The 24872-nt window shown below is 35.9% G+C and overlaps 1 non-coding gene across 1 annotated transcript; it reads right to left on the reverse strand.

Annotated features, from left to right (window-relative positions):
* Nucleotides 1–22087: 22087 nt before the first annotated feature.
* LOC127743191 (small nucleolar RNA R71) lies at nucleotides 22088–22195 on the reverse strand. The gene has a single exon (XR_008004549.1). It is a non-coding gene; the product is annotated as a small nucleolar RNA R71 (small nucleolar RNA).
* Between the last annotated feature and the right edge of the window lie 2677 nt (nucleotides 22196–24872).

Below are 24872 nucleotides of genomic sequence, written 5' to 3' on the forward strand. Positions count from 1 at the left end.
TCCCTGCACTCGAAATGGATTTTCTGGAGCTACATAACTCCAAATGGCGCGCTCTTAACGGTGTTGGAAAGTAGACATCTAGAGCTTTCCAGCAATATATAATAGTCCATACTTTATTCGAGATTAAATGACGCAAACTGGCACTCAACGCTAGTTCCATGCTGCATTCTGGAGTCAAACGCCAGAAACACGTCACGAACCAGAGTTAAACGCTAAAAACACGTTACAACTTGGCGTTCAACTCCAAAAGAAGCCTCTGCATGTGTAAAGCTCAAGCTCAGCCCAAGCACACACCAAGTGGGTCCCGGAAGTGGATTTCTGCATCAATTACGTATTTCTGTAAACCCTAGTAGTTAGTCTAGTATAAATAGGATATTTTACTATTTGTATTAGACATCTTTGGATTATTTTTGGATTACCTTATGATCCTTTGATCACGTTCATGGGGGCTGGCCATTCGGCCATGCCTGGACCATCACTTATGTATTTTCAACGGTGGAGTTTCTACACACCATAGATTAAGGGTGTGGAGCTTTGATGTACCTCGAGTTTCAATGCAATTACTACTATTTTCTATTCAATTCAGTTTATTCCTGTTCTAAGATATTCGTTGCACTTCACCATGATGAATGTGATGATCCGTGACACTCATCATCATTCTCACTTATGAACGTGTGACTGACAACCACTTCCGTTCTACCTTAGACCGAACGCATATCTCTTGGATTCCTTAATCAAAATCTTCGTGGTATAAGCTAGAATTGATGGCGGCATTCATGAGAATCCGGAAAGTCTAAACCTTGTCTGTGGTATTCCGAGTAGGATTCAGGGATTGAATGACTGTGACGAGCTTCAAACTCGCGATTGTTGGGCGTGATGACAAACGCAAAAGAATCAATGGATTCTATTCCAACATGATTGAGAATCAACAGATGATTAGCCGTGCTGTGATAAGAGCATTTGGACCTTTTTCACTGAGAGGATGGGATGTAGCCATTGACAACAGTGATGCCCTACATATAGCTTGCCATGGAAAGGAGTAAGAAGGATTGAAGGAAGGCAGTAGGAAAGCAGAGATCCAATTGGGACAAAGCATCTCTATACACTTATTTGAAATTCTCACCAATAATTTACATAAGTATTTATATCTTTATTTTCTATTTATTTATTATTATTATTCGAAATCTCCATAACCATTTATTATCCGCCTAACTGAGATTTACAAGATGACCATAGCTTGCTTAATACCAACAATCTCCGTGGGATCGACCCTTACTCACGTAAGGTTTATTACTTGGACGACCCAGTGCACTTGCTGGTTAGTTGTGCGAAGTTGTGAAGAAAGTGCTGAGTTAGTAGATGCGCACACCAAGTTGAATGCCATTATTAGAGATCACAATTTCGTGCACCATCAAGCATCCTTGAAAAGGGATGGCAAAGAAAAGAAAACAAATTTTGTTTCAAATTATGAAAATTCCACCACTCATTATGATGTATCTAATTTCTTTGAGGATCTTGAAGGAAATATTGGCCATTTGATCAATGACGAAATAGTTTAATATGTGTGTTTGTTAAGTATTCATGTGAATAATTTTACTATGCATGTACTTTTACTTATTTTATTATTATTTTTATTATTTGTTTTTGAAAAAAATAGCAAGGACATATTGTGAAGATATTTTCCTTGCGGATAGTGCAAGTTCACACACTATTCTTAAAAGTAATATATATTTTATCCATCTTGTACCAAAAGAAGAGTATGTTAATACTATTATTGGCTCGGACAATGTGATAGAAGGCTCCAGAAGAGCTATAAATTTGTTTTCTGGAGGAACCAAATTTGTATTAAAAAATGCACTATTATCTACCAAGTCTCTGAGGAACTTGTTGAGTTTTAAAGATATTCGCCGAAATGGATATCATATTGAAACAATGAATGAGGGAAATCATGAGTATTTATGTATCACAACTCATGATTTAAATAAAAAGGTTATATTAGAAAAATTATCCTTACTTTCATCTAGGTTATATTATACCAAGATTACTACAATTGAATCACATGCCACTGTAAACCAGAAGTTTACCAGCCCAAATGAATTCATTACTTGGTACGACCGATTAGGTCATCTGGGAATAACCATGATGCGGAGAATTATTGAAAACTCCCATGGACATTCACTAAAGAACCAGAAGATTCTTAAATCTAGTGAATTTTGTTGTGCTGCATGTTCTCAAGGGAAGTTAATTTTAAGGCCATCACTAATAAAGATTGGATTTGAGTCCCCTGAATTCCTAGAAAGGATTCAAGGCGATATATGTGGACCTATTCATCCACCATGTGGATCTTTTAGATATTTTATGGTCCTAATAAGACGCATCTTCGAGATGGTCACACGTGTGCTTATTGTCTTCTCGCAACCTGGCGTTTGTGAGATTACTGGCTCAAATTATTCGATTAAAAGCACAATTTTTAGAAAATCCAATCAAAGCAATTTGTCTTGATAATGTTGGTGAATTTACTTCCCACGCTTTTGATGCTTATTGTATGCCTAATGGAATAAGTGTTAAACATCCAATAGCTCATGTTCACACACAAAATGGGTTAACAGAATCACTTATTAAATGCCTCTAATTGATTGCTAGACCCTTACTTATGAGAACAAATCTCCCAACCTCGATTTGGGGCATGCTATTTTAAATGCCGCAGCACTTATTCGTTTAAGGCCAACGAGTTACCATCAGCTCTCTCATATGAAATTAGCATTTGCCCAGTAGCCAAATATTTCCCATTTCAGAATATTTGGGTGTGCAATATGGTAGCGTTTGTTTTTGGAGACAGGACACAGAGATATGGACAGCACATCTTTAAAAAGCGTTTGGAAGCAAAGACATGGACACTGAACATATTATCTTTGGGACAGTTTTATATACTTTTGTGTCCACTCTTTTACGAAGGACAATGATGGACACGGGATTTGGAAGAGGGACACAGACTGTTTTTATGAATTTTTTTCTTTTTTGTCCATGGTGCTATTTTTTATTATTCCACTGTTACCCCTTCTTATTTTTTCTATTTTGCGTTGTTCTCAGAAAGTACTTTTTTTTTCTCCATGCTCTTTTTCTATTTCTACGTTTTCCTTCTTTCTCTTTTTTTCTTTAGGTACTTTCTCTTTTTTATAGAAATTTTTATTGGACTGACTAATTTCTTTTTTCTTATCATTCTTACTTCAACATCATTTTAACCTTATATTATATTATTTGATTTGTAATAAAAATAATAACAAAAATAATTAGTCTTGAGACTTTTAAAAGATAAATATTATAAAGATAAAATTGATATTTTAAAATGCTAAAAAATAATTTATAAGTTGTAATTGATTTTATATAATTTAAAGAAAAATCATTTTTTAGATAAAAAAATTGGTTTTCTAAATAAAAATAGATTTTTATGTGTAAAAACTATTTTTTTCATGTAAAAATGGATTCTTTTTTAAAACTGATTTTGTATTTAAAATTAATTTGGCTTATTAACCTAAATAAATTTTTTTATTAATCAAACTCAGATTTTTTTTGTTAATATTAACCATATGTATTCCTACATATTAATAATAAATTAAAAAAAATAATTATATTTATAAATTTTATTTTAATATAAATACTATTATATAATTTTTTATTAAAATTTTTGACTGCTTCAAATATTTTTTTCAAGTTCCTACTGTCTGTACTCCTATGTACTCTCATTCTTTATTAAACTAGTTTATACTAGAAATTTTGGAATCACATGGCTATTTTAGTCATTTCATATAATATTTTAGTCTTGTCCATGTGTATCCAAACATAATACTGGACATTACATTAGTGTCATATCCATCGTATCCAAACACGATACACAAAACATAATTTTTAATGTCTCTGTCCTATTGTCTTTGTCTTAGTGTCCTGTTCCGTCGTGTCTCTACAAACAAACGCTACCTATATGTTTCTATTGCACCACCTAATCGCACCAAAATGGGACCCCAAAGAAAATTGGAAATATATGTTGGATATGATTCTCCCTCTATAGTGAGGTATCTTGAGATACAAATTGGAGATGTATTCAAATCCTGGCTTGCGTATTGTCATTTTGATGAATCAAAATTTTCAACATTATGGGGAGAGAATAATCTTCCTAAAAAGGAACTTAATTGGAATGCATCATCCTTGATGCATTTAGATCCTCAATCAGGGCAATGTGAACTAGAAGTTCAAAAGATTATACATTTACAAAGAATAATAAATGAATTGCCTGATGCATTTTCCGATACAAAGAGGATAACCAAGTCATATATACCAGCGGAAAATGCCCCAGAAAATGCCCTAATTCGAATTGATGTCCCAGTAGGACAAGTAGCCACTGAAGCAAATTCACACCAGAAGCGTGGCAGGCCTATCGATTCCTGTTGAAAAAGATAAAAATCATTGAAAAAGAAAAGAGATAAATACGATTCCTGTTGAAAAAGACATAGTAGAGACACCTGCAGTTGTCCAAAATTCTGATATAGTTTTAATGCCAGAAGACGTTTAGGTACCTGAAAATTGTGAAAATGGTGAGATCTCGATAAATTATGTCTTTACAGGAAAGAAATGGGACCGAAATAAGACAATTGTCAATGAAATATTTGCATATAATGTGGCATTAAATATCATGCATGAAAGTAAGGATCTTGAGCCAAGATCAGTCGAAGAATGTCGACAAAAGAATGATTGCCCAAAATGGAAAGAAGCCATGAACGTTGAATTAAACTCACTTGCAAAACGTGAAGTCTTCGGACCTGTAGTCCGTACACCAGAAGATGTAAAACCTGTTGGATACCGATGGGTATTTGTGAGAAAATGAAATGAGAAAAATAAAGTTGTGCGCTACAAAGCCCGACTTGTGGCACAAGATTTTTCACAAAGGCCCGATATAGATTATGAAGAAACGTATTCCCCTGTAGTGGATGCGATAATATTGCGTTATTTGGTCAGTTTATCTGCATATCATAAACTGCATATGCATTTAATGGATGTGGTAACAGCCTATTTATACGGCTCATTAGATCGTGATATCTATATAAAAGTTCCTGAAGGACTGAAGATATCTAAACTATGCAATGAATATTCGTAAGGGTTATACTCAGTTAAATTACAAAGATCTTTATATGGTCTAAAGCAATCTGGACGAATGTAGTATAATCGTCTTACTGAGTATTTAGCCAAAAATGGATTAAAAAGTGATGATATATGTCCGTGTGTTTTCATAAAGAAAACTGCATCTGGATTCATTATAATTGCTGTGTACGTTGCTGATTTAAATATCATTGGAACTCCTGAAGAGATTGCAACAATTATAAAAACTCTAAAAGAAGAGTTTGAGATGAAAGATCTTGGAAAGACTAAATTTTGTCTCGGCCCGCAGATCGAGCATACAAAAAATGGGATCTTTATTCATCAAACGACATACACAGAAAAGATCTTGAAAAGATTTTATATGGATAAGTCACATCCCTTGAGTACCCCAATGATCGTAAGATCTTTGGATGTGGAGAAGGATCAATTCCATCCTAAAGAAGAGAATGAAGATATTCTTGGTCCTGAAGTACCATATCTTAGTGCCATTGGAGCGCTAATGTATCTTGCTAATAATACACGACCCAATATATCATTTGCTGTGAATTTACTAATAGGATATAGTTCCTTTCTAACCAGAAGACATTGGAGTGGAGTCAAACAAATCTTTCGATATCTTCATGAAACGGTTGATATGGGATTGTTTTATCCCTATGGATCCAAGTCACAATTAGTTGGCTATGCAGATGCTGGATACATGTCTGATCCACATAAAAGGAGATCTCAAACAGGATATCTATTCACATATGGTGGTACAGCTATATCACGGAGGTCCACAAAATAGATGATAGCAGCAACCTCCTCTAATCATGCTGAAATACTCGCGATACATAAAGCTAGTCGCGAGTGTTTTTGGCTCAGGAGTTTGATCCAATATATTCTGTCATCATGTGGACTGATTGACCATAAAATAGCTCCAACTGTCCTGTTTGAAGATAATACAGCATGCATTACTCAACTTAAAGGCAGATATATCAAAGGTGATAGAACAAAGCATATTTCTCCCAAATTCTTCTTCACTCATGATCTTTAAAATCAAGGGACAATTGGATGTCCAATAGATCCGCTCAAGTGATAATCTGCCAGATTTATTTACAAAGTCACTCCCAAAATCCTCCTTTGAAAGATTGGTACATGAGATTGGGATGCGTCGATTTTGAGACATTAAATGATGTCGGCAAGAAGGGGAGACTATACTCTTTTTCCCTTGGTCAGGTTTTTTCTCATTAGGTTTTTCTTGACAAGGTTTTTAATGAGGCAGTCTCTATCACAAAGGATATTGTACTCTTTTTCCTTCACTAAAGTTTTTTCCCATTGGGTTTTTCTTTATTAAGGTTTTAACGAGGTATAATCCTAAATGGACATTCAAAAAGAGTGTTATAACTAGGATAGAATAAGAATGGATGTCCATTTATGGGCAACCCATTTTCTATGTTGAAAGGAACAAGTCCTTAGAATGAAGCAAAATAAATGTGGTTTGAAAAGCAAACTTATATATGCCTATGAAAGTATGATCTAAGACAAGAAAATACAAAAGCAATAAAACACTCTTTTCTCTCTCTCTTTCTCTAATTATATTTTTTTTATTTTATTTGTTACATCTTTCTTATTTATTTATTTGGTTATTTTATAACAGTAAGTATTAGATACACCATTTTTTTAAAAATCATTAGTTTTATTAGAAAATAAAAAATATTATAAAAATATTATACAATAATATTTTTATTTATTAAGATAAATTATTATGCAGTAAAATTTTTATAATATTAAAAAATGTATATTAAAATATTATTTAATTTTAATTACAAAATACAAAATAATTAAATTATTTTATATTACATTATTACTCGACAAAATAATATTAAAATATTATTTTTAACATATTAAAACCGTGCTTTAATTTGCAAGCAGGACTCGTATAGATTATCCGAAACCCATGCACAATGATCAATAAGAAAATCAAACCAGAATCACGTCTCTCTTAAACTATTCCTACCTAACTGTTAAGCGGGAAAAGCATTTGCAAGAAAAAAATAAATAAATAACTAACACAACCATAAAGCAAAACACTAACCAAAACAGAACATCAAATGTACATGAAGCTACTACCATAAAATTTTATGATAAATAAGAAAATTATTATATACAATATCTACATTAAATTCCCAATTAAATCGAGAGGTAATTCCGAATTACCAACCAACAAGCGTTAATTTCAAGAGTTCTTTTTCCAACCTATAACGAGCAAATTAACAAATTGGCTCGATTGATAAATTCACATTTTATAGTATTTATTTGGTTTAGTTAAATGGATTTTATTGATTTTTTTTGTATTTATCTATTAAAATAGTATAATTTTATGATTTTTTTTAAATTGTGTTTGAAAGTGAAAATATACTTTTTAGGTCTTATAATTACTAAATTTTATTCACTTTAATTCCATTTGATGTCTTGATATATTTGTTGAGTAATTTTAGGTTTTTAAGGCAAGTATGATTGAAGAAATAAGGAAAAAGCATGCAAAAAAGAAAAAATCACAAAGAAATGGAGTTTGGAAGCTTTCAGCATCCATATGTACGCACATTTTGAAGATATGCAACCGTGCATATACATGATAGGTTGTGCGTACGCACGAGTGCAGGCAAGTGAGCTCATTAATTGCAACACGCTGGGGCGATTTTTAGGGATTTCTAAGCCCAATTCAACTCATTTTTGAAATTATTTCAAGCCAAATTAAAGAGGGATGAAGGAGGGAGCAATTAGATTAAGATTTTAACATGTTTTAGCTAGTTTCTCTAGAGAGAGAAGCTTCCTCTTCTCTCTAGAATTTAGGTTCTTAGTTTAATTTCTTTTTAATTTTTTTCTTTAATTCTTATTTTAGTATAGTTTCATTTATGTTTTCATGTTTTCTTGCCTTCATCTTCTTAATTTTTTTTGTTATTTTCTCAATTTTGCCACTTTATTTAGTTTATGAACACTTGTCAATTTTGGTTTCATTAAAATTGATAGTGTAGATTTTATTTTCATGGCAATTTATCATTATTTCTCTTTTATGCATGCTAGGTGTTTGATAAAATGTCTCTTATAATTTTTGCATAGTTTTTCACACTCTTAACTTGAAATTGGATAATTAGGTGACTCGAGTCATAGATGTCCATTCCATATTGTGTTAGGATTGTTAGTTGGTTTGGCTTCCACTAACACTATTCTTTCACTAAGTTAATTAGTGAGTTGATTAGGACTTGTGGATTAAGATCAATTATGCGCTTTTGACTTATTCTCGATGTTAGGATTGACTAATTGGGATTAATTCTATGCAATTACCATGTTTGTAGTTTATGATTAGGATATGAATCCTTAATTCCCAACCCTTGCCAAGAGTTTCTTTTTGCCACTTTGAATTCCATTTTTGTTGCTTTAATTGCTTTTTATTTAATTCCTTGCATGCTTGTTTAATTCCTTGCACTTTAATTTTCTTGCCAATTGGCATAAAAAATCCCTCTTCCTCATAGCCAATAATTGAGCACTTCATTGCAATTCCTAGGGAGAACAATCCGAGGTTCAATACTCTCAGTCTTTTTGATATTGGTTTGCTTTGTGACAACTTATATTTTAAACTTTGATGTTGGAGATTCGATTGCCGATTTAAACTATGCTATCAACGGAATTGTTTTGTCTAAATTTCTGAACCGGCACAATTTCGTCTTTATCAAGTTTTTGGTGTTGCTGGAGACTTATGCAATTGGTGTCATATTTTTGGTTGTTGTAAATATGTCAATAGTGTAAATAGCGTACTTTTTGGTTGCTTGGTTGTTTTTGTTTATACTTAGGTGTTTATTTTTCTTGTTTATTGATGTCTTTTGCTTTTATTTTCTACTTTCTCTATAAGTTATCACCCTTGTTGCTTGGAGCTTGGTTGTGATCATATTGTAGGATATGATGACTTCAAATTTGGATTGCATCATGGAGTGGGAGAATCAATTGAGGGAGAAACCGTATGCATATGAGCAACACTCATGGCAACCACCTCCCCCATGTTATAATAAGCCAAACCCTCCCCAATGTGTATACCAAACCCGAAGATATAAACGATACCCTCTACACAATCCTCAACCACCAAACCTTCAAGCACCACACCATCCACCTCCATAGAATTCGAATGTTTATATACATTGTCACCAACCATATGAACCATCACCTCGTTACACACCACCTCAATACACTCACCCACATAACACACCTTCTAACTATACAAACTTTTTCCCAACCATTGAACCCTCCCTTTCACCTAAATATGAAGTTCTCCAACCCTTGCCCCAAGAATAACAAGACCTTCAAGTCTTTCTCCAAGAACAAGGAAAATTCCAAAAGAGGCAAGGAAAGTTCATGGCTACCATAGCCGAAGTGGTGAATCGCTTAGCCCTACTACGCTCAAGCAATCAAGGCATCCCCCTTGAGAAATATGGAGGATCAACTAAGGAGTGTAGTGAGGAGGAGAACATGGATTCTAAGAGAGAAGAAGTAGAGTTAAGGCTCGAGTCACAAGAGGAGAAAGGTAAAACAATTGAACCAGAAGAGATAAATGGAGAATTGAGGAAAACTGATCAAGAAGTGGATTTTATCATCAATGATTTTTTGTCCACCTTGGTTAATCCTCTCAATGATCTTGATGAACCTTTCTCATTTGAGTTTGATAGAGATATGGAAGTAGACTTCACACAACCTTCTAAGTATGGATTGAATGATAGTGGGAAAAACTTCGAAGAGGTTGGTGAGGAAGAGCTAGAAAAGGGTGGTGATGAAGAGGTCGACACCCAAGAAGTGAAAGTATTCATGAAAGAGTCCAAGAGAATGACTCCATTCCAAGAGCAATTTGAGTGGGTAACAATTTCTTTAATGAGCTTCATAGGCCCACATCAATTTTTTATCTTGGAAATGGATCACCAACTTAAGATCCATTTTAGAGTGTTAAATAGTGAAGGATCGGATGTCGGTTGCCACAAGAATCCAAAGCTTATCAAAGAAGCCAATCCAAGATTTGGAGTGGAAGGGTGGTGCAAAGTGCAATTGAGTGAATTTTGGAAAGTGTTGGGATGTTTCAAAGGTGATTTGGAAGTTTGTTCATCCAAATGCAAGAGCAAAGATCAACAAGAGGATGATTGAAAAACTAGAATATGGGATCCCGGAGGATTTTGGAAGAGCAAACATGGGTGGCAACTCAAGGATGAGTGGAAGCATAAGCCACCTTGACACAAGCTTCACTCAAAAAGTCCAACTTAAAGACTTTAAACCAAAGTTCTAGGTGAGAGACACACCACCATGGTAACACCCTTCTAACTCCTCTTTCCTTTTAGATTTTGCTCATTGAAATTTGTTTCTTTTAGTTGATTTAGTTTAATTGAATTCTACGCGTGGTTTAATGCATTTTAGTTTTTATCATGTGTTTTTGATGAATAATATGTTTTGGGGATGAAAACCTTTGATTGATATCATGTTTGATGCCTTATAACTTTTAAAATTTTTGGAGAAACAGAGCATTGTGCGTACGCACACACCTGTGCATACGCACACTTCCCCCAGTTTTTATCATCTATGCGTATGCACTCATTTGTGCGTATGCACACTTGTTTTCACACCCTTTGCCGGGAGTGTTTGCACCTGCTTGTGCGTTCGCACCCCAGCTCTTTTTCTCTTTGTGCATACGCACGCTAGTGTGTGCGTACGCACACATGACCCTTCTTCAAAAAAAAGTTTTGCTTTTTGTGTGCACGCACTGCCTTGTGCGTATGCACACTCGCTATCACCCTTCCTGTTGGGAGCACTCGCACACTCTTGTGCATCTGCATCCTCTGTATTTTCACCTGTTGTGCATACGCATAGACCCTTGTGCGTACACACAGGCGTCTATCTGGGTAAAAATTCAAAAGAAAACCCTGTCGCGCCAAAACCCTCCGAATCCCTTTTCTTCTTCGTTCTGGTCCACTACACCACCCTTTCTTCTTCTCCTTCTCTCCCCGGTGTTTCCTGGCACCGCCGGCATCTTCTCCAGTGAAGCTCTGCCGTCGTGAGCCTCACAGTGGCTTTCACAAGTGCCACTGGTACACCCTCTTCTACTCTTCTATTCTTCAGCTCTTCATTTTTAGGTTTTACCCTTCTTTGTTTTGATTATTTGATTGCTTAATTTTCATTTTCTTTATTCAACTTTGCTAATCTAGCTTAGGTTTTGCTTAATTGGTTGTGGTTGAATTGCAAGTGTTCAATTTCTGATTTCTGGGTTGTTGATGCTTGAATTTTAGCTTGAAATTGCTGAATATGTGCATATCATGTGTTTGATGTAATGCCCGAATAAACTTTTAGTTTAATGCATGTGTTGTAGCTACCATATGTGTTAAACTATATCCTTGTTTGGCATTCTAATAAAGAATTGTGCACTTTTTGAATTATTATGTTATTTTGGAGTGAAATTTCAATAATGTGTTTATTTATTGCCTTGATTTGCTAGCACCAAATTGATATAGAAATTGACGTTTGATTTCTTATTTGGTGAAATTTTTAACAAGTACATATTTCAATTAGTGAATTGAATTGAATTGCTTGTTCATCATGGATTTTAAATCATTATAATCATATAACAAGATCCTTGTTTCTTGTTAATGCTTTGTATTTTTTGAGTTGACTTGACTTGATTCTTATCAAACTTGTCACTTTTTATAACAAGCACCTTATCCATGTGACTATTTCATTATTTCTTTTAGGATGAATAAGTAGAATTCATTATTGAATTGGTTATTGTGTGTTGTGCTAATTTTTATTAATCTCGCACTTTCACTTGCACAATTGAGCTAATATTTCCTAAATTCAATTCACTCTTATTGTAATTGCCTAAGCTTGCTTGTGTTTAATTGATGCTCATCCATTCTGTGTATCTTAGGCCATTTAATTGAGAAACTCATGCTTACTTTTTTATTGTGTGGATGCCGTTTTAGCCGGCCGTTGTGTGTGTTCTAACCGCGCACATAATTGGAATACGCACACGGCTTATTTTTATCATACCACACCACTATGAAAACTTCCTCAATTAAATGCTTGTTTGCTTTCTTTTGGCTCCAAGTATATACTATATTTGCTTCCTCATTTACCTTTTTGTGCCACTTGCCTTATGATTTTTAATTATACTCTATTCATTCTTTTTAAGGATGAGCCGTAAAGGCAAGGAGCCGGTAGAGAAGGAGGACGCCGAGGATGGAGATGCCAAGCCTGCATTGGACTTGGCAATTTTTCAGCAGCCCGATCCCCCGCATCCACCAGCCGAAGGTGGAGTACTTTAGAGCCATTCTCCCTGGATTGTGTTCATGCACGGAGGACTATGAAACGCTTCAGTGTGGGGGAGGATTCACGATTTTTGGGGTGTAAATTTTCTTTTTCGAACACTTTGCACTTTAGTTTTGTTTTCTTCTATTATGTTTCTTGTAGATATTTAGAGTACTTTTGACTATTGCATTGCACTTTATTTATAGTTATTTCTAGCTAGTGCATTTGGCATTTTTGCTTTTGCTTATATGTTATAGATAGAAGTTGTGATTGTATGTTGTGAATAGTATAGCACCTAGTTCAATTTTGTCCTAATTGTTCATATTAGTTTTTACATATTGAATATTAGGAAAAGAATTAGAAATTTTTGAAATTGTATCCATCACATCATACATACGTATATAGGAAATAATTTTGATGAAAACAACAAAAATTTTCAAAAAATCTCTTTTAGGGCATTCCATTGATTTAATTTGAAAAATTATTTTCAAACTTGTTTGAATGATTTTTGTGGAACATAGAAAAGAGATAGAACAAAACACCTTGTGAGTTGTTGAGCCTATAATTGTTGTGTTGCACATTTGGTGGACGAAATTGTGATTCGTACTCTTTATTGTTGTATGGAATTAATTCCCCGATAATGGCTCCAAAAACTTGGTGCTCAATATCTTGGTGTCTAAAATTTAATTCACAACTTCGCACAACTAACCAGCAAGTGCACTGGGTCGTCCAAGTAATAAACCTTACGTGAGTAAGGGTCGATCCCACAGAGATTGTTGGTATGAAGCAAGCTATGGTTATCTTGTAAATCTCAGTCAGGCGGATTTAAATAAATTATGGAATTTGGAAAATCAAATAATAGTAAATAAACATAAAATAAAGATAAAGTTACTTATGTATTTCTATGATGGGAATTTCAGATAGGTGTATGGAGATGCTGTGCTCCTCCTGAATCTCTGCTTTCCTACTACTTCATCCAATCCTTCTTACTCCTTTCCATGGCAAGCTGTATGTAGGGCATCACAGTTGTCAATGGCTACATCCTATCCTCTCAGTGAAAAAGGTCCAAATGCTCTGTCACAGCACGGCTAATCATCTGTCGGTTCTCAATCAGGTTGGAGTAGAATCCCTTGATTCTTTTGCGTCTGTCACTAACGCCCAGCCTTCAGGAGTTTGAAGCTCGTCACAGTCATTCAATCTTGGAATCCTACTCGGAATACCACATACAAGGTTTAGACTTTCCGGATTCTCATGAATGCCGCCATCAATCTAGCTTATACCACGAAGATTCTGTTTAAGGAATCTAAGAGATACGCGCCCGGCCTAAGGTAGAATGGAAGTGGTTGTCAATCACGCGCGTTCATAGGTGAGAATGATGATGAGTGTCACGGATCATCACATTCATCAAGTTGAAGTGCAACGAATATCTTAGAATAGGAATAAAGAGAATTGAATAGGAAATAGTAGTAATTGCATTGAAACTTGAGGTACAGCAGAGCTCCACACCCTTAATCTATGGTGTGTAGAAACTCCACCGTTGAAAATACATAAGTGAAAGGTTCAGGCATGGCCGAATGGCCAGCCCCCCAAAACGTGATCAATAGTCTCCTCAGATGAAGAATATAATAAAATTGAGACCAAAGATGTCTAATACAATAGTAAACTATCCTATTTATACTAGACTGGCTACTAGGGTTTACATGAGTAAGTAATTGATGCATAAATCCACTTTCGGGGCCCACTTGGTGTATGTTTGGGCTGAGCTTGATCTATCCACGAGCTGAGGCTTCTCTTGGAGTTGAACACCAAGTTGTAACGTATTTTGGGCGTTCAAATCTGGGTCGTGACGTGTTTCTGGCGTTTTACTCCAGACAGCAACATGGAACTGGCATTGAGCGCCAGTTTACGTCATCAATTCTCGAATAAAATATGGACTATTATATATTTCTGGAAAGCTCTGGATGTCTACTTTCCAACGCCATTAAGAGCATGCCATTTGGAGTTTTGTAGCTCCAAAAAATCCATTTCAAGTGCAGGGAGGTCAGATTCCAACAGCATCAGCAGTCCTTTGTCAGCCTCCTATCAGAGTTTTGCTCAATTCCCTCAATTTCAGCCAGAAATTACCTGAAATCACAGAAAAACACACAAACTCATAGTAAAATCTAGAAATATGAATTTAACATAAAAACTAATGAAAACATCCCTAAAAGTAGCTTGAACTTACTAAAAACTACCTAAAAACAATGCCAAAAAGCGTATAGATTATCCGCTCATCAACATTTCAACCACAATTTTATTCTGTATATTATGCTCCTTCTATGATTGTGATCTTAGTATTGCTTGATTTTTTTATTTCTGATATTTGATGTTTGAATGCATTTAGCATGATTGAGGCCATTTTTGAATTAAATTCACTCACCCATACAACCGTACCCATATATCTATCTTTGTGAGCTAAATTTGAGCTTTTTAATGCCCTTTTGTTCTAATTGTTACCACATCACCAACCTTAAGCAAAATACCATGAATTATCATGGATTGCATCTTTGATTGGTTTAGGTTAATGTATGCGTGTCATTTAAGAGTGGGAAAATTTTTGGGAAACAATGGTAGAAGAAATGAAAAATTTTATTTTGAGTATTCATTAAAAAATTTGAGAAATGGGTGCACATTCACATGTTAATTTGCTTTAACCATATTCATTTTTCTTGAAAAAAGAAAAAAAGAAAAAGGGAACAAAGGTTTTCCCAAAGAAAGAAAAATGAATAAGGAATGCATATGTGGATTTGGATAAAAAAAGAGGCATAAATGTGTGTTAAAAGAAAGTAAGGGGTAGTTAGAAGGCATTTTAGTGAGTAGGTACTTGAGCTAATAAAAGATCCAATTTGTTAGTATACTTGACCATATTTAGCCCACCTTAACCCTAACCTCATTATAACCCTAAGAAGTCCTCATGATATTTGCATTCATGCATCATATGTTTGTTGATTGTTAGATGAAGAGCAAATTCTTGAAAGCATGATTAGAGAAGAATTGAGTGATTAAACCCTAAACATTGAGCTTTTAAAGTGTATACACATCTAGTGAGGGTTCAATTCCTCAATTCTATATTCTCACACCTCTTATTAGGCATTATTACAAGTTGCTTCATTTTGAATTTCAAATCAATTCTTTGGATTGTGATTGCATCGAATTATTTCTTTGTTTAGCCCTATATGTCCATATGGTTGCTTGAATTAGACGGATTTCATCACAAAAACTCACACTTAATAACCAAAATAGCATAATTTTGTTATTCCTCTCTAATTTGAACATAAATGTAAAAAATGATTTTTTGTGCTTAAATTGATCATTTTAATTCCACTTTTATTTCATTCGATGCCATGATATGTTTTGTGAGTGATTCCAGGTCAATTAGGCAAGAATAGTTTGGTAGAAGTGGAAGGAAGCATGCAAAATAGAAGATTTTATGAAGAAAACAAAGGAGAAGCACACAGTGAAGTGTGCATACGCACAAGTCCCAACGCGTGACTTCATTAAAAACTCACGTGGCTCGTGAATTTGGGGCTCTCTTGGCCCAATTTTTGGAGTTATTGAAGCCATTTGGAGTGCTATATGAAAAAACTTGATGATAGAGATTTATGCCGATTTAGAATTTAGACAAAACAATTCCGTTGATAGCATAGTCCAAACTGGCAATCGAATCCCCAACGTTAAAGTTTAAAATATAGGTGTCACAATCAACACAAAATAACCGAGAGTATTTAAACCTCCGGGTCATTTTCTCTAGGAATTGCAATAAAGTATCCTATTATTGGTTATGAGGGAATGAGGGTTGAGATAGCAATTGACAAGAAATGTAAATGACAATAAAATAAAGATGCATGCAAGGAATTAAATGGAAAGCAATTGAAGCAATGAAAATGGAAATTAAATGGAAAATTCAAATGCTAAGAAACCTCTTGGCAAGGATTGACAGTTAAGGTTACCAATCCTAGCCGTTGACCACAAACATATGATGATTATGAAGAGTCAATCCTACTTAGTTAACCCTAACATCGAGGATAAGTTAAATAGGCATAATTGGTCTCAATCCACAAGTCCTAGCCAACTCATTAATTAGCTTAGTGAAAGACTAGCGTTAGTGGAAACCAAATCAACTAACTACCCTAATATATCAATCAAGAATGGACATCAATGACTCAAGGTCACCTAGGTCCTCAATTCCAAACCAAGAGTGTAAAAAATACACTAAAACTAAGCCAAGCATTTTATCAAACACTTGGTATGTATGAAAATAAAAGCATATTAAAATGCAATAAAAATAAAATCTAAAGCTACCAAATGCAAGATAACAATAATAACAACTCATTTAAATAACAATAAAAAAAGAAACATCAAATTGTATTAAAGGAAATTGAAATTAACAACAGGGTTCATAAACTAAAAATGACAAAATTGAGAAAATAACAAAAGAAACTAAGAAGATCAAGACAAGAGAGCATGAAAACATAAATGAAACTATACTAAAACAAGAATCAAAGACTAAAATCAAAGAGAAATTAAACTAAGAAAACCTAAATTCTAGAGAGAAGGGAGAGCTTCTCTCTCTAGAAAAACTAGCCTAAAACATGTTAAAACCTAAACCTAATTGCTCCGCCTTTCATCGTTCTTCAATTTGGCTTGAAATAGCTTAAGAAATGAGTTGGATTGGGCTTGAAAAGCCCTAAAATCGCCCTCAGCGTGTTCCAATTAATGAGCTCACGTGCCTGCACTTGTGCATACGCATAACGTATTGTGTGTACGCACGGTTGCACAGAGTTACATCCGTGCGTACGCACGCATGCCACCGTGCGTAGGCATGATAGCACCACTTCAAAATGTGTGTACGCAAAATTGCCCATTTCCCCATCTGTGCGTACGCATGACCGTGATGCGTACGCATGATTGTAAAAAAAAATCCCAGCCCTTTAGTGCGAGCCATAACCTCTATTCGCACATAATACCCCTTCAAACGTCTCTCTCTTCACCTTCTTCATTCTCACATTCCGTTTCAAATCCCTTAACCAACACCATCACCCACAACCACCCACCCACCATCGCTCCTTACCGTCGGAAACCACCAAGTCTCCGCCCCCTCACCCTGTTTCCTATTCTTTTTCTCTCATTTCCTGCACCTCCCTTTTCCCTTCTCTGCTCCTCCACACCACCCCTCCTCTCGGCCACCCAGCCCAATGCCGCCGCAACCCCTACTCTTGTACACTCTCGAGTTCAACACCTTCCCCTTGCCCCATTTCCTTCATCGTAGTGAAGTTCAAAACAGGGCATATCTCCTGTTTCTCTACCCAGTGCCACTTTCCCTCTCTAACGCCGACCTTAGTCGGCCATGCTGCCGTGGTTGTAGCTGATCATCTCCCCTTCCCTTTCTCTATTTCATTTCCCTTCCAGGTTTCTATTTCATTTCTTTTTATTAAATTTTTTGCTTAATTAAGGATAATTAGTTAATCTGTTTAGTTTAGTTTAGTTAGTTATGCATGCTTAGTTAAGTAGGTGGTTAGAGAATCTGGACTGGATAGTTGATTTAGGTTATGTCTTGTTTACTGCTGCTGTTTGGGAATGATTGATTTTCTATCTAAAATTGGTTTGTCTGTTGTTGGTGATGACTTTCTCTTGTACGCTGATGAGCAGATAATTTATACGCTTTTTGGCATTATTTCTAGGTAGTTTTTAGTGTGTTCTAGTTATTTTTTAGTATATTTTTATTAGTTTTTATGCAAAAATCACATTTCTGGACTTTACTATGATTTTGTGTGTTTTTCTATGATTTCAGGTATTTTCTAGCTGAAATTGAGGGACCTGAGCAAAAATCTGATTCAGAGGCTGAGAAAGGACTACAGATGCTGTTGGATTCTGACCTCCCTACACTCGAAGTGGATTTTCTGGAGCTACAGAAGCCCAATTGGCGCGCTCTCAATTGCGTTGGAAAGTAGATATCTTGGGATTTCCAGTAATGTTTAATAGTTCATACTTTACCCGAGATTTGATGGCCCAAACTGGCGTCCAAATGCCCACCAGAGACCCATTTATGGCGTAAAACACTGGAACTGGCACCAGAACTGGAGTTAAATGCCCAAATTGGCATCCAAGCTGGCGTTTAACTCCAAGGATGGCCTATGCACGTGAAAGCTTCAAAGCTCAGCACAAAGACATACCAAGTGGGCCTCGGAAGTGGATTTATGCACTATCTACTCATTTTCTGTTAACCCTAGTAACTAGTTTAGTATATATAACACTTTTTACTATTTTATTAGGGGTCTTTGAACCCTTTTATTGTTTATCATGCCATTAGGGAGGCTGGCCATTCTGCCATGCCTAGATCTTCTTCTCTTATGTATTTTCTACGGTGGAGTTTCTACACCTCATAGATTAAGGTGAGGAGCTATGCTGTTCTTCATGAATTAATGCAAGTACTATTGTTTTTTCTTTCAATTCATGCCTACTTATTCTCCAAGATATACTCTCGTACTTAATTCAGTTAAGTCAGAATGAAGGGGTGACCCGTGACAATCACCCATTATCTTCGTTACTCGCTTAGCCAAGATCTGCGTGCCTGACAACCACAAGCGGTCTACATGATGTTCAACGTAGTTATTAGACGACAGCCGAAGTATACTCTCTTGGGTCTCTGATCCACGGATTTGCATCGCCTCTCCTGACAACAGAGCATCTGAATTCGTGATTAGAACCTTCGTGGTATAGGCTAGAACCAATAGACAGCATTCCTAAGATCCGAAAAGTCCAAACCTTGTCTGTGGTATTTCGAGTAGGATCTGGGAAGGGATGACTGTGACGAGCTTCAAACTCACGACTGTTGGGCGCAGTGACAGTGTGCAAGAGGATCAAGGGATCTTATTCCGACACAAGTGAGAACTAACAGATGATTAGCCCTGTGGTCGCTGTGCCTGGTATTTTTCATCCGAGACGAGAAATCCAATAGTTGATTAGCCGTACAAAAACTGTAGCCGGACCATTTTTACTAAGAGTATCATATAGCTTGCCATGGAAGGGAGGACACATGATTGGATGAAGACAATAGGAAAGCAGAGGTTCAGAAGCAACAAAGCATCTCCAAACGCTTATCTGAAATTCCCACCAATGAATTACATAAGTATCTCTATGTTATTTTCCGTTTTATTTATCTTTTAATTATCAAATCCTCATAACCATTTGAATATGCCTGATTGAAATTTACAAGATGACCATAGCTTACTTCAAGCCAGCAATCTCCGTGGGATCGACCCTTACTCACGTAAGGTATTACTTGGATGACCCAGTGCACTTGATAGTTAGTTGTGCGGAGTTGTGAAATGTGTGATCATAATTTCGTGCACCAAGTTTTTGGTGCCGTTGCCGGGGATTGTTCGAGTTTGGACAACTGACTGTTCATCTTGTTGCTTAGATTATGTAATTTTATTTTATGTTTAAGCCTTTTATTTTTATTTTCGAATAATACAAAAAATAATATTTTGTGTTTCTTGTTTGAGTCTAGTGTCAAATCCTAAGTTTGGTGTCAATTGCATCTTTTTAATTTTCTTAAAGTTTTCGAAAAAAAAAAATATGCATTGTGTTCTTCTGTGATCTTCATTTTCTTTGTTCAATCTCATGATTTTCTTGTTTTGTGTTTTATATTGTTTTTTTCATATGCATTTTCAAATTCATAGTGTCTAAACATTCAAAATTTCTAAGTTTGTTGTCTTGCATATCTTTCTTTTCTCAAAAATTTTCAAAAAATATGTCCTTGATGTTTATCATGATCTTCAAAGTGTTCTTGGTGTTCATCTTGACATTCAAAGTGTCCTTGCATGCATTACTTGTTTTGATCTTGCATTTTTATGTTTTATTTCATTTTGCTGTTTTTCTATCTCTTCACTAAGAATTTAAAAAATAAAAAATATATATCTTTTCAAGTAAATAATACAGAGAAATGAAGATTCAGAACATAAAGTAGAAGAATCATAGAGAAAAAAAAAGCTCACTGGCAATAAAACGCTAATAAAGAGGCAATTTGGGCGTTAAACACTAGAATGGCTACCATTCTGGGCGTTAAACGCCAGAATGGGCAGCGTTTTAGGCGTTTAACACCAGAATTGGCAGCATTCTGGGCGTTTAGAAAAACACCCAGTAAAGAAGGATTTCTGGCATTTAACGCCAGTCAGGGTATCTGGCCGGGCGTTAAATGCCCAAAGAGGCAGCCAAGTGGGCGTTAAACACCAGAATGGATAGCATTCTGGGCGTTTAACGCTAGGATGGCACAAAGAAGGTAATTTCTTTTCCAATTCAAATCTTTTTTAAATTTTCATGTTTTAATTCATAATTTTATAATCTTATCGTTCCACATTTTCAAAAATCCTTGCTAACAATTAATGTTTTGATTCAAAGAATTGCAAGTTTGTTACTTTATTGTTAAGAAAGGTTCAATCTTTGAATTTTAGAATCATATCTTTTAATTTCTTGTTAGTCAAGTCATCAATTTTAAAAATCAAATCTTTTTCAATCATATCTTTTCAATAATATCTTTTTAAAATTAAATCTTTTTTAATCAAATCTTTTTCAATGATATCTTTTTAAATTTTGATTTCAAAATCTTTTTTTTAACTTCTTATCTTTTCAAAATCATTGTCAAATCTTTTTCAACTAATTACTATTTTTTATCTTTTTCAAAACCACCTAACCACTTTTCAACTTCCAATTTTCGAAAATCACTAACCACTTTTTCAAAAATCTCTTTAATTAAAACTAAAACAATTAGTTAATTAAAAATCTTTTTAGTTCTAAAATCTTTTTTTTAAATCTTTTTAGTTCTAATTTTTTAATACTCTTTCTCTCATCTCTTTCTATTTATTTGCTAACACTTCTCTTCTACTTATAATTCGAACCCTCTCTCTCCCTCTGTGTTTGAATTCTTTTTATTCTCTATGTACATCATTCCTCTATTCTTCTTTTCTTCTGACACATCAAGGAATCTCTATACTGTGACATAGAGGATTCCACTACTCCCTTTTGTTCTCTTCTTTTTTATATGAGCAGAAACAGGGATAAAAATATTCTTGTTGAAGCTGATCCTGAACCTAAAAGGACTCTGTAGAAGAAGAAGCTAAGAGAAGCTAAAGCACAACACTTCGGAGAGGACCTTACAGAGAATTTTGAAAAAGAAGCAGACATGGCAGCCGAACCCAACAACAATGCTAGATATGCAAGAAAGATGCTTGGTGACTATGCTGTACCAACTTTCAACTTCTATGGAAGAAGCATCTCAATTTCTGCCATTGGAGCAAACAACTTTGAGCTTAAGCCTCAATTAATTTCTCCAATGCAGCAGAATTGCAAGTTTCATGGACTTTCATCAGAAAATCCTCATCAGTTCTTAGTTGAATTCTTACAGATCTGTGATATTGTTAAGACCAATGGGGTTGATTCCGAGGTCTACAGACTTATGTTTTTCCCCTTTGCTGTAAGAGACAAAGCTAGAACATGGTTGGACTCACAACCTAGAGAAAGCCTGAACTCTTGGGACATGTTGGTCAATGCTTTCTTGACCAAATTCATTCCACCTCAAAAGATGAGCAAGCTTAGAGTGGAAGTACAAACCTTCAAACAGAAGGAAGGTGAATTCCTTTATGAAGTTTGGGAAAGATACAAGCAATTAACCAAAAGGTGTCCTTCTGACATGCTTCCAGAATGGAGCATCATATGTATATTCTATGATGGTCTGTCTAAATTGTCCAAGATCTCATTGGACCATTCTGCTAGTGAATCCCTTCATCTGAAAACCCCTGTAGAAGCCCAGGAACTCATTAAGATGGTTGCAAATAACCAGTTCATGTACACTTCTGAAAGAAATCCTATGAATAATGGGATGACTCAGAAGAAAGGAGTTATTGAGATTGATACTCTGAATGCCATATTGGCTCAGAATAAAATATTGACTCAGCAAGTCAATATGATTTCTCAGAATCTGACTGGATTGCAAGCTGCATTCGGCAGTACTAAAGGAGCCTCCTTTGAAGGAGAAGCTTATGACCCTGAGAATCCTGCAACGGAATAGGTGAATTACATGGGAGAATCCTATGGAAACACCTATAATCCTTCATGGAGGAATCATCCAAATTTCTCATGAAAGGATCAACAGAAGCCTCAACAAGGCTTCAATAATAATAATGGTGGGAGAAATAGGTTTGGCAATAGCAAGCATTTTCCATCATCTTCTCAGCAACAGAACCTGGAGAGAATGAAAAGGTAGTGATTCCCAGTGAGGAACACCTCAAGAGACATCCACTGACTAATAATAAGTTCCCTATTGAGGAACCAGAGGAATCTGAGGCTCATATAGAGACCATAGAGATTCCACTGAACTTACTACTATCATTCATGAGCTATGATGAATATTCTTCCACTGAAGAGGACGAAGACACTGTTGAAGAACAAGTTGCTCAGTATCTAGGAGCAATCATGAAGCTGAATGCCGGGTTGTTTGGTAATGAGACTTGGGAGGATGAACCTCTATTGCTCATCAATGAACTGAATACATGGATTCAGCAGACATTACCTCAAAAGAAACCGGATCCCGGAATGTTCTGAATACCTTGCACCATAGGCACCATGAACTTTGAAAAGGCTCTGTGTGACCTAGGGTCAGGTATCAACCTCATGCCACTCTCTGTAATGGAGAAACTAGGGATCTTTGAGGTACAAGCTGCAATAATCTCACTAGAAATGGCAGACAAATTAATGAAACAGGCTTATGGACTTGTAGAGGATGTCTTAGTAAAGGTTGAAGGCCTATACGTCCCTGCTGACTTCTTAATCCTAGACACTGGGAAGGATGAGGATGAATCCATCATCCTTGGAAGACCCTTCCTTGCCACAGCAAGGGATGTGATTGATGTGGACAGAGGAGAGTTAGTCCTTTAATTGAATGAGGACTACCTTATGTTTAAGACTCAAGGATCTTCTTCTGTAAACATGGAGAAGAAGCATGAAAAGCTTCTCTCAATACAGATTCAGACAGAGCCCCCACACTCAACTTCTAAGTTTGGTGTTGGGAGGCCACAACCATGATCTGAGCATCTGTGAAGCTCTGTAAGAGCTTTATATCAAGCTATTGACATTAAAGAAGCACTTATTGGGAGGCAACCCAATTTTATTTATCTATATTAATTACTCTTTCATTTTATTTTCCACTGTTATTATATGTCTTCCTTAGGTTGATGATCATGTGGAGTCACAAAAACAGCTACAGAATTAAAGCAGGAATAAAAAATAACATAAAAAAATAGCACACCCTGGAGGACAAGCTTACTGGCGTTTAAATGCCAGTAAGGATAGCAAAATGGGCGTTTAACGCCCAGTCTGGTAACATTCTGGGTGTTAAATGCCAGAAATGACAGCCAGACTGGCGTTTAATGCCAGAAATGGATGTCTGATGTCTGGCTGGCGTTAAACACCAGTAAGGGTAGCAAAATGGGTGTTTAACGCCAGAACTGGTAGCCAGACTAGCGTTTAACGCCAGAAAGGGGCATCATCCTGGTGTTTAACGCCAGAAATGCCACACAGAGAGCGTTTAAACTCCAAAAGGGTGCAGAGATGAGAAATCCTTGACACCTCATGATCTGAGGACCCCACAGGATCCCTACCTACCCCAACTCACTCTCATTCCTCTTCACACCTTTCCATAACACTCTTTTCCAAACACCATTCACCTATCAAATCCTACCCTCTTCCCCATAATCTCTTCACCACTCAATTCCATCCACTATTTCCCATCATACAACTCACCTACCCCCACCCACTCAAATTCAAACCATTTCCCTCTCCCCCTTACCCTATAAATACCCCTCCTTACTCCTTCATTTTCACACATCATAAACACTCCCATCCCCCCTTGGCCGAACCACTCCTACACCTCCATCTCCTCCATTTCTTTTTCTTCTCCTCCATTCTTTCTTCTTTGGCTCGAGGATGAGCAAACCTTTTAAGTTTGGTGTGGAAAAAGTTCTGCTTTTTGTTTTTTTATAACCATTAATGGCACTTAAGGCCGGAGAAACCTCTAGGAAGAGGAAAGGAAAGGTAGTTGCTTCTAACTTCGAGTCATAGGAGATGGAGAGATTCATCTCAAAAGCCCATCACTAAAAGGTGGATGGAGCAAACAAGAGAGCCCACTCATGGACCTCAACAAGAGCACGAGGAAGTCCCTCATCAAGAAATCCCTGAGATGCCTCAAGGGATGCATTTCCCTCCACACAACTATTTGGAGCAACTCAACACCTCTTTAGGAGATTTGAGTTCCAATATGGAGCAACTAAGGATGAAGCACCAAGAGCACTCCATCATCCATGAAATTAGAGATGACC

Source organism: Arachis duranensis, chromosome 1 (genome assembly GCF_000817695.3).
Source record: "Arachis duranensis cultivar V14167 chromosome 1, aradu.V14167.gnm2.J7QH, whole genome shotgun sequence".
Classification (NCBI taxonomy): Eukaryota; Viridiplantae; Streptophyta; class Magnoliopsida; order Fabales; family Fabaceae; genus Arachis; species Arachis duranensis.